At 40.0% G+C, this 11988-nt stretch overlaps 1 pseudogene; it reads right to left on the bottom strand.

The window, feature by feature from the left end:
- Nucleotides 1-511: 511 nt before the first annotated feature.
- Nucleotides 512-4231, bottom strand: LOC124250173 (T-cell surface glycoprotein CD1c-like; annotated as a pseudogene).
- Nucleotides 4232-11988: the final 7757 nt, after the last annotated feature.

Raw genomic sequence — 11988 nt, forward strand, 5'->3', positions numbered from 1 at the left:
TTTAGTGATGGTTATACAATTCTGTGAATATACTAAAAACCATTGAATTGTACACTTTAAATAGATGAATTATATGCTCTGTGAGCTATATCTCAAGCCTATTTTTAAAAAATATCTGAATTGTAGAAAACAAAACAAACAAACAGGAGCTGGCCCCATGGCCAACTGGTTAAGTTCATATACTCTGTTTCAGCAGCCCAGGGTTTCATCAGTTCAGATCCTGGGCATGGACATGGCATCAGTCATCAGGCCCTGCTGAGGTGGCATACCACATAGCACAACCAGAAGGACCTACAACTACAATATACAACTATGTACTGGGGGACTTTGGAGAGAAGAAGGAAAAAAATGGCAACAGATGTTAGCTCAGGTGCTAATCTTTAAAAAAACAGGCAAACAAAAAGAGATAAGGGAGAAAATAAGAGAACTAAAGGAGTGTGGAATTTCCTGACCAAGTAAAACACATTGAGGCAAGAAGGGAAACATCAATATTTCAAATACTACAACCGTGTCAAGAATTAATATAAGGAGAAAAGACTATCAACATGACAGTTAATCCAACTTGGATATGGTCTCTTTGTTTGGGTTTGATTTTCACTGAACACATATTACATTCAGGAAAGCCAACTTTGTCATGATTGTTGTCCCAAAGGAGCTTAAATACTGGAAAGGGAAGAAAGAAAAAAGTAACTACAATGCTGGGTAAGAAGTGATATGTACATGTAGTAGAGTACGTTTGAAGTGTTGTCTGGGCTCAGATGAGGGAGAGACTGCTTCCCATGTATGGGTCAGGGAAGAACTTTAGAGGATATGACATCAGAAATATGCTTTGAATGTTGAATACTATTGAACAAATGGACATTACAAGGAAGCCATTCCACTGAGTTACAGAAATTAAATTAGTTTATATTAATGAATGATTATAAAGCAGGAACAGAAAAAGATTTAAAGGGAGAGTAGAAAGGATGACATTACTCTATTGTCCTAGGTTCCTGGGCTGTTGAATTCTCATTGCAGTGAGGGAAGCATGGTGAATAATCTCAAGAGATGTCTTGGTATGAGATGTGAAAGAAGGGAAATAGGGAGAAATTCTGGGTAAGTTGGAGGTAGTGATTGACAATAAGGGGGAATGTTCAAGAGACAAAAACTAAGAGAGGTAAAAATGGAATGTGAAATAAGAAGTTAGGAAGAAAGGAGGAAATACAAAGACCTCACCAGCGCTTCTTCAACCATAATGCAAGGACCATCAGAAGCATTAGGAGCACTATCACTGCCAATGGGATCAAGTTCACAAAAAGGTGATGTCCTGTCAATATTGGAGAGACACATACATGGCACTTTAAACCCACTGCCAATTCTACTTCATCCATTAATTTCCCTGCCTTAACATGTGCGTTAGGTATGAGTCCCATCAACCATCCTATTTAGTCATTCTATTCCCCTCTCTGCTCAGGGAAGGGGTCCTCATCTCCCCCCAAATCTCTCACATCTGAATGTCCCTCATGTTCCAAACCTATTCCTGGAATCAGCTGTATTCATTCCTTCTCAATATCTCTCTCATTTAGTTCTGGTATCATGAAACTTTTCTCTGCCCTGCCCTCTAGGCTCAGAATCACCTCCTCACACTTACAGATTTAGTCTTACTTACCCCAGTAGAGAATGATGTCTTGGTCTCCTAGACTGCTGTACTTCACACGGCAACACAGGCCAGCTGCCTCCTCAGGACATGAAAGGTATTCAGATGAAGACTGTAACACAGCTTAGGGACACATAATCCAAATTACTATTCATGTATTATCCTCCTCTAGGAACGTCTCACCCACAACCCCTCTCCCTCTTGAGCTCTTCCTTGTCCTAACTTTGAAGGGGATGGTTGGAAGGAGCAAGACTTGGAAAAATCTTGGAAGGGGTTGGACTAACCTTGCCTCTGGAGATCCATCTTCCCTGCATCAAGCAGACTCAAGACAAATTGGGGGCAGATGTTTCTGATGAGCTTAAACACTGTTTCCTTGATGTCTTCATACTGGTTGATTAGACTGCAGACCCTCTGGGCCCTACTCTCACCTTCTGGAGATGGTACCCATGACATGTTTTGCAAACTCAGGAAATCTGTTCCTTGATAAGTGACCTGGAGGAAGTTTTTGTGGTCTTTCCAGAATGCAGCTCACAACCAGCTGTCACCTGTAATTCAAAGGGATCTGGGAAAAGGGAGGAAGGAGAAAGAGAGATTCAGGAAAATGTGAGAGGAATGTTATAAGAACTTAGGGCCTTTAAAAAAGTGAGCAAAAATGTTTTATGTGGGTGTGAGAGTGAGTCAAAAATGCATTTGATCAGGAACAAGAAAGATAAAAAGTGTTGGGGTGGGGAAGGGAGCATGAGGGATAAATGCCAAGAATTAAGAGTTTGATTTGAAGAAGTTGAGGAGAAATGATTGGTGAGGCAGATGATATAGGTTAAAGGAAGTGGTAAGAGAACCCATGCAAGGAAAGTGGGAGTACAGCATTCCAGGGTGCGTGAAATGGGTCATAATAGTTGTTCGACTATGGACATAGACCTTTGAGGAAATTGAATGGAGGAAGAAATCATATTTTAAGTAGTCAAGCACAGAGTAGGACAATTAATTGCATGAATCTGGGTTTTAGGCCATAGAAGAGAGACCACTGAGGAAAGATAAAAGAGCACAAGAAAAAAAGTGTCCAGAAGGAGCAAGAGCCTAGGAAATCTTGAGGAGTCAACGTCTGGAATAATATCCCCAAATTTTATGCAAGAAGATTTTTATGGTGGGATGGGAATAATGAGAAACCGTCCAGAAGGGTGTGACAATATTTCCCCGAAATAGGAGAACCTTCTTAAGGATCCCTTTAATTGAGTGGATTGAATTTACATTCGAAGTGCAATTGACTGGCATAGTCTTGAATCTCCCAAGTTAATCCAATGAAGTAGAGACGGAACAGCAGCTCCAGGTCTACTAACTCCTCAATGCTGAAGTTGCTCTAGGGCCAGGTGTGCAGGACAATCATTCTGCGTTATTCACTGTCCCAGCCATGAGTCTGCAACTCACCCAGCCAACCCAAACCCTGAATTTGTGCCCAGGATTGGTTGGCAAAGGATGAGATCTGGATGACATGGAACAAGAGGTGTTCCTGGACCACTACGAGTGGTAGAACTTCAGGTGTTTTAAGGAAAAAGAGAAGCAGGAAGGAAGGAGAGAAGAAATAAAGTGAGCAGTTACTAGGGAGAAGGGAAAGCTATGTCTAGCGTAGGGGAGGAAGACATTTCCTCTTCCCAAATGGGGGTTCGTCTGGCCGGAGAATGAATTAAATTCACATGAGACAGAATAGCAAGAGAAAATTAAACAAAGCTTTATGAGGAACCATGGCCCGGAGCCTTTCTTCCCGAAGGAAGAAAGGACACCAAAGAAGTGGGGTGCACAGAGTGGTTATATACCCCCAAACAGGGTGTTTCACACGTGATTGAAATGTCCCTCCCACAATAGTCACAAGATTGCCCTGTCGGCACAGTGCTTGATGGACACGGCAGGTAGTGGTCTGCTATCTCGGTGGGTGTAGCAGGAGGCAAGTCGATTGTCTGGAGCTGGGCAGTCACAGGTGAGCACTGCAATCAGTTCCCAGCCTAAAGAAAGATGCTTAATCTTTAAGGAGATGCCAATGTTGGGAGGGGGAGGGAAGTCAGTTACAGGAGGTTACCAGAGAAGCACAATAAAATGCAAAATTTAAGTCCTTGCCTTTGGTATTAAGAGTTTCTAGAGAGAAGGTCATCTCCTTTCTTCTTCCTGGTACAGAGAGGGAGGCACCTTTTACAGATAGAGATTTACCTTACAAGTGTAAATGTGTCCTAACAAAGGGCAAGTTCCATTCCTCCTTCCCTGTCCCAGTTTATCAAAAGCAATCAGCCTCAAATAATCCTGATGCCAAACAGACATATCTTGGGGTGGCCAATTTCAGGTCCCTACACTAGCATAACGATAACATTTTCCTAACACAGGGCCTCATGCTCTACCATTATCCTTCAAAAGAGTAAAGTGGACCTGGAGACAGGAATGCTCAGATTGTAAGCGTTCTGGTATCCTTAAAATCCAGATCCATTTTGAGAAAGTCCACCATACTCTAACTAGATCTACCCAACTGGGCAGCTGACAGATGTTCTTACAGTCTGCATTGTCACCACCTGAGAAAAGAACAGCTAGTAACTCAAGTTGCAGAAACAACATGTCATTTGCAGATTTTTTTTTTTTATTTCTCTCTGTTTTCAGCAAACCAACCCCTTGGTTTCTGTATTCTGACTTCCTTCTTCCGCCAACAGAAAATCCTCCCACCAACCACTGACTACAACAAAGAGAATCTGCTGCTTCCCTAAACCTTGGGCCTCCTACATGATCTCTCACTTCCCCTCCAGCTCTGACCTAATGCTATTCTCTCCTGTCTGGATTCCAACCACTTTCCTTACCCTAGCCTCAGACTGTCTACTTGCCTTCCTCAACTGCCATGGAGAAAGTTGTGTGTGATATTGAAAAGTCACTACTCCTCTCTGGGTCTTGCATCTCATCTCTAAAATAAAAAACAGAAACTACATGGTTTCCCTGGGTTCTGCCTGTTTTAACAGATCACAATTCTTCCAGTTTCTCCACTCAACTCTGCCTCCATGTTCCATCATGTCCCTTCTTCAGGACATTCCATTCTACTCCCCTCCTCTTTAATATCCTAGACATATCCTCTTTCTCATTTCCCCTCTTATTTCTCCACCTTTCTCATTCCTTGATTCTCACTGGCCCACTTACAAATTGGAAAATTTTCTTTCCCAAATCTCTTATGGTTTCCCCATGCAACTGTATAGACTATAGCCAGCATTCCATTATCCTTAGAAATGAAATTGCAGCCATCCCAGAGTGCATGGGATCATGAAAAATATAAAGACTAAGCCCTCCTATTGAGTTTGATTCATATATTCACTCACCAAAAAGTCACTCAATAAAAGCTTGATACCAGGTATCTTAGTAGGAGTGGGAACATACAGAATTGACAATGTATTCATTCCTATCAAGGAGCTTTAAGCTACAGAATAAGTATATTTACCAAGAATTAAAACGCATTGTGATGATTATCATTTCAGTTTCTGGAATTGCAGATACAAGCTTGCTCATAGCAATATTCTCTAGAGAGGCAGTTTGACTGCCTAACCCCTCAGGTGTCCATAATTTGAAGTCTTGGAAGAGCAGCTTGGTTTTCAACCTGAGGGCTAAACTTCTGGGCAGTGTGCAGCAGTGTTGGATTATAGTTGTCAGAAAATGCAGCTTCTCATGTCGGTGCATACAATGGAAGACATTAAAAAGTCTATGTAGAAGTTAAATTTTGTGATCTGATAAAAATACTGTGTCAAAAAGGGTAGCATTTGTTAGTATTTGAATTTATTTAAGTAGTCTATTTGAGAAGTAGTCAGTGATTTGTCAATGGTCCGACTGGTTAATGTGTGTGAATATGTGAACACAAAATCTTTTTAAGACTCAGACAATATGTTCATTATCATAATATCCCGTTAATGACTTTGAATAATTCTCTGAATGCAGGGGAACAGTAACTTAAAATCCCATTTTTAGCATTATTTATTGTTCAGATTATCAACATTAATAATGAGGCTGGAAGCTACACTCAGTGAGCTCTTTCTATTATGGTCACAGATATTTAGCAATTTCTATGAACTAAAAACTCCTCCATGAACAACAAACAGTTTAAGCCCCATTCAAATCTCTCACAAGCACCATATTTCATCTTTGCCCAAATCTTCTTGTCAATGGCAAACTCTTAGTTTGTGGTTTTAGGAAGCTATTGGCAGATAGAAAGCTTCATGTTTATTACACTTTTCCCCACTAGCTTAGAGGAAAAACACAATCTTCCTACTCCCTTGTAATTGGCTTAGGGTCACGTGACCAAGTTCTGGGCAGCAAAGTGTGTGTGCTGGAAATGTAAGCCACCTCCAAGCCTGACCATGTAAAATATCATATCTGATCATCTTGCCCTGCAGTGCCAGCTGGGAGGACACCTGTTAAAGACAGCAGAGCTGCAAGACAGAGAAGGGCTGACTGATCTACACGGAGTTTGCCTGCATGAGAAATAAACTCCCTTGTGTTTAGCCTCTAAGATTCTCAAGTTTATTTATAACTGCAGCACAACCTAATGATACTGGTTAATATTATAGAAACTGTTAATTGGGATCCTTTCCCTCCTCCTGAATTCAGAATCAAATGAGGTAAAGATATAGAACATACGATACGTGGATCAAATTGTCAACTTTAGATAAAGCTCCTAGAGAATTTCCCTTAAGTGTGTAATCCAAGTAATCTTGCTAGTATTGAACTCTAAATGAAGTGGCCTTATTCATGGTTATAAGCACATTATTTATGTCCTCTCAAAATTCATATAATGAAGCCTTAACTCCCAGCATGGTTGTGTTTGGGGATGAGGCCTTTAAGAAAGTAATTAAGGTTAAATGAGGTCCTAAGAGTGGGGCCTCATAAGAAGAGAGACTGGAGAGTGAGCCCTCTCCTCTCTCTCTCTCTTGCCCACTCTCTCTCTCTCCACACTTGCACAGAGGGAAGATCATGTGAGGACATATCAAAAAGGCAGCCATCTGTAAGCCGTGAAGAGAGCCTTCACCAGAAACCAAATTGTTTTGGGTTTCTAGTCTCAAGAATTGTTAGAAAATAAACTGTGGTTTAAGCCACCCAGCCTGTGGTATCTTGTTATGCCAGCCTGAGCAGATGAATTCTCTCACTTAGTCAAGGCAAAGCTGGAAAACCCCTAAGCTTCCCCACCTGAGGGTCTCTTCCTGTGTGAGACAGGGCACGGAGGGGGACATGAGAATTGACAGTTCTGAGGGGAACTTGGCTTCAGAGGTAAAGAGGGGGAAGAAGTTATTGACATATTTCATACCCAGTTTCTCTCCTAGACTCACCAAGGAGATAATCCACTCTATTTTCATGGGAAAGAATAAGGAGTGGGGATAGAAACAAAAATTATTTAGGGAAAATTCTCCTTTGAGGGAATGAGAAGAGCAGATAACAGCCCCATCCCATGACATGGCGATACCCATTCAATCGTCCAAACAGAAACCCAGAAACCTGCATTCTTTGGAAACTTACCTCTCCTTGACTCCCCACAGTCACCACGTCCCTATGTCATTTCTCTCCATAATTCGTAAAATCTGCCTCTTCCTCTCTAACTCCACTGACATTTAGTTCTACTTTCATCATGTGTGACCTAGATTACAACCAAAATAACTGAGCTGTGCGTCACAATCCAAATCCTCTCCAGATCTCTTCAGCACTCTGCTCCAGAGTTGCCAAGTAAAATGTAAACCTGACTGTGTCAAGCTCATGATTAAAATATTTCAATTATTTTCATGAAAAATAAACCAAACTCCTAAGGATGTCAGTTTAACAGACAAAGCCTCATCCAGCTCAATTCCCAACAGAGCGTGTAGGGGAGGTAGAGGGGAGTGGATTCCATGAGAAGGGAAACTGACAGACTATTTGTACTGGTGAATACTTACAAACATAGATCCAAGAATCTGAAATTTACATAAAAGGCAATGGGGAGAGAAGGAGATTGTTATAAAGGTCATCTAGATACACACAATCACAAAAGAATAATCTGAGATGCGTGGGACATCCCATGATTAAAATCTAGCCTGAGTAGAGGGTCCTGGGTATCCTGGGGGAGCCCAGTGCTCTTCTTCTGTCTCTAGCCTTCTCCAGGCTCCTTCTGCTTACTCCTTTGGTGTTCAGGCCAAGGGCATCCTCATGTTCACCTTTACCTGGGCTCTTAACTGACAGTCCCCCAAGGTCACCTCAGGGGGTGATTTTTCCTCCCCGAGAGAGAGAGCTTTCCTCAGAATTCTAATGTCATGTCCCCACCCCACACAGTTTCACATTCCATCATCCCTCTCTCTGCCAGCAGAAACCTCACCCTCTGCTCACTTCCATATTTGAGAAACCACACTGCTTCCCACAACCACGTGCCTTTTGCTGGGCCTTTCATTTCCCAGGAAGCACTTCTTCCAACTATTTGCTCCTTTTTCTGGCTTCCAGCAGCAGTCCTTGCCTGTAATCTGTGTCCTTCTCCCTCTCACATGTACAACAGTGGAAAGGGTCCCATTCTAAGGGCAAAATACACGCCTAGATGGACCACTTACTAGAATGCATTGATTAACACTCTGGGTCTCAGTTTCCTTCACTGTGAAATGACTGGATTGAAACAACTTGCTATTCTCTAATTCTGCTTCAACTTTAACATTCTTTGGGGCAGTCTATGTTCACATTCATTTTTATGTACATAGTGTTTTCTTTCTCTGATCATCCATATTATGTGTCCGTTTACAGCATATCAATATTTTCATATTATCAGGGTCCCATGGCATTCATAGTTACATATTTTAATCATATTTTATTTTTGAATACTTTTTTTTGTATCAAAGTATTATTAAGGAGTTTTCAATTCTTTTTCCTATTAACATATGATGACTCTGGTGATCTTTTACTCATTCTCATTCATCAGGTGAGTTTCTCATAGCTGGAAAAGTTTTCAAGATAAATAATAATAATTATAATAATACATATGAGATTTTTAAAAAGGCAGCTATAATCTAGTTATTTTTTCACCCATTGAAAAAATTTGTGTACAATAAATGATTCCAAAACTTCTATCTTTTCTTAAACTTTTTACTAAGGTATAATGAGCATTCAAAAAGCACACAATAGAGAATTATAAAAGATCATTGAATTATCACAAAGAGAACACACCTGTGTTATGCAATTCAGGTCAAAAAGTAGAATATCACAAGCACCTCAGAAGACTTATGCCACTCCCCAAATTACTCCATCTTTTATCCCTAAACAAAACCTCTATCCTGAATTCCAACATCACAATTAGTTTTTCTATGCCTTTGTAATAGTTTGCCTTCTCCCTAAGGAATACCCTTCAGCATTTTCTTATATGGTGACAAATTATTTCAGTTTTTCTTTGTCTAAAAAAGAAGTATTTATCTTCAATTTTGATGGATATTTTCATTGACAATAGAAATCTAGGTCTTCAGTTCCCTTGTCCTAGCATGATGAAAACAACATTACATTAATTTCTGTGTTTAAAAAATTCAGAAGGCAGATGATGATCAAATTATCACTCATCTCTAAGAAATTAGTCTCTAGTCTCTGGTTATTTTTAAGATAGTCTCACTGTCTTTGCTTGTCAGTAGTTTTGCTATGATGTACTTGGTATGACCTACTTTTTGTTCATTTTGACCTGGATTACTGGAATATTTGACCTCCATTTTCTCTTCTGGAGAGATTCAGCCATTACTTCATCTCAACCATTATCTACTCCACTTTCTCTTCTGTCATATTGTGATTCAAGCTACACATATGTTTGACCTTTTAATAGTATTCCTTCAATTGCATACTTTGTCTTTTTTATATTTTCCAAACTTTTGTCCCTACGAAATTCAATCTGGATATACTCTTCTAATCTATCTTACAGTTCACAAATTCTCTCTTCAGTTGGGTCTTAGCTGCTATTATAGCCATCCATTCATCGTGTTATTTTTACTGCTATCATTTTATTATTCTACACTAGAATTTCCTTTTGTTCTTTCTTTAGAGATTCCACTTCTGTGAAAAAATTCTCGATCTTGTTTTTATCTCCTTGGATGTGTTAAGCCTATATATTTTAAAGTCTATGCCTGATAACTGCATTATCTAGGACCCTGGTAAGTCTGTCTGTTTTCTGTTCTCCTTTATTTTAAAGTTTTGTTCATTTTACCTTGTCGCTTTATATTTCTGGGGTGGGGATTTGCTTTGTTTGTTTTTGTCTTTGAATGTTGATCATTTATGTTTTAAAAATATAGAAATAATTTGAGGCTAGGGATAATGTTATCTTCCTCCAGAATCATTTAGAGGCATTGGCAACACAAAATTACCTTATTAATTTCAGAGATTAAGATACTTTGAAACTTAATTGCAGTCTCTGCAAAGGTTACTCTCTTTTTGCTTCACACGTAGTCCTAGGATGCAGATTTTTAAGATCATAACTCAAAATTCAGACCCCAATGATATCATTGAAGATTCATGAGTCTGCTGAAAGCTTTGCTTAGCTTCTCAGTCTCTTCACCTGCCACTCATGGAATCAGTAGATGCCCGAGGGGAAAAACAGCCCCAAATACAGGGTTCACCTCTGTGAGTTTCTGTTTCTACCAGATGATGACCCAGTAATTCATCTTTTCTTTGTTGGTTCTTCAATGCCTTGAAGCAGATTTTATTTTATATTTGTCTTGCTTTTTCTAGTTGTCCTTGACAAGAGAGCTGGTCCAAATTAGGTAGTCTACCATTTCCAGTAGCAGAAGACCTCCTGTTTCTTTGCTAATTGTTTATTTACAAAAATTACCATCCTTTCATGGGTAAAGCCACAATTTGTGTCTCAGAAATCTAGGCAATAACACAGCTTTTATAGACAAATTGAGACTATATAGTGGGAGGTGACTCTTGAGCCTGGGCACAAGTCTCATGAATTCAGGGTTAGTTTCTTCACAGATCTCCTTCTTGATTGTGAAGCCAGTTCAGAATAGCATGGGAGATGAACCACATTTCAAACATTTCATCTAGGCTGCATGCCTACTCTAAACTGAAAACCAAGATAAAAATTAGGTTTTTCTGCCTAATGCTTTAAATTCATTCCTATTTAAGAGCTCTCTGATTCCTTTAGTAGAATCTTTGCTTCAGCCATTGCTGCTGAGGCAGCCTAGTTGAAGGTCAGTGCTTATAGAATTTCATGCACATTGCCTAAGTTTGCTTTGGCTTGGTGGCCTGAGTTTTCAATACTGACTTTGTTTGTGAGGCTTGTGCATTTATTTAAGGTCCAGCAAGTAAATCTCTACTTCCACAGGAACATACTCTTGCTCTAGAGGATGTTGTGGCCAGTCACCAACATACCCTCTTAAGGACAAAAATTCTTATTCACTCAGCTTAGGGAGGCATTGGCTGCTGATTGCTCAGATGTTTCCCTATTCAGGAGTTGCCTTCAGTGAAAGAGAATTGTTTTGTCCAAGGGAATGTCCCTTCCCTGGGGAGAGCACACATCAAATGTGGGAATAAAAAGGTACAGCGCCATTAGCTGTTCTAGGAAGTCTCTGAAGGGCCATCCTAGCTGCAGAACTCTTTGTGAGTTTGATTAAATCCTCTGCTGCGACTGCATCACAGTTCCACCTCTCCCTTTGCTTAGTCCAGCCTCGCTCTCTTTTTTACAGGCGTTGCTCCTGAGAGCACTCCCTAATAAATGTTCTACATGTAGATGTCCACCTGAGTCTGTTTCCTCAGAAACTGACCTAAGACGCTCCTCTGTATAAAAACAGCCAGTTGACTTGACAAAGCCATCCTAAGCAGCAGCAGTGTGCCACAGCAAAAACCTCAAAAGGATATCAGATGCAAAGTCCTATAACTACTTGTCCAGGTCACAAAGGTAAAGAGGTTGCTGCACAGCATATAACAGCCAGTTATGTTGACCCACTTAGGCCACTGCACACCAACAAGGTCAAAATTCACGTGGTCATTCCCTAATTTCTAAAGCCAAAGATCATTTGTTTTGGCTCTACCAAAACATTCTTACAAATTACTTTGTTCTCCATTTCCACAATAGTTTTTTCTCCATAGCTCTCTTCTAACAAAGGCCCCAGTAGTGCTTTGTTAATTGTCTGCTGAATTGAATTTATTCTCCCAAACTACAGCCATCAACCTTTCATCTTATCATAATTAATGAAAATGTATGCTAAAAATTATTCCAACTTTGATTATAACTTCCTTGGTTATTATCTAGCTCTTCACTAGGTTAAATACAGGTGAAGTTACGTATTCTACTTTGGATTTATCTCAGTAAAATGAGCTTGTAAAGAGCTACAGATAAACATTTCATGAATGAAAGCTGTCAA

This window comes from Equus quagga, chromosome 13 (genome assembly GCF_021613505.1).
Source record: "Equus quagga isolate Etosha38 chromosome 13, UCLA_HA_Equagga_1.0, whole genome shotgun sequence".
Lineage (NCBI taxonomy): Eukaryota > Metazoa > Chordata > Mammalia > Perissodactyla > Equidae > Equus > Equus quagga.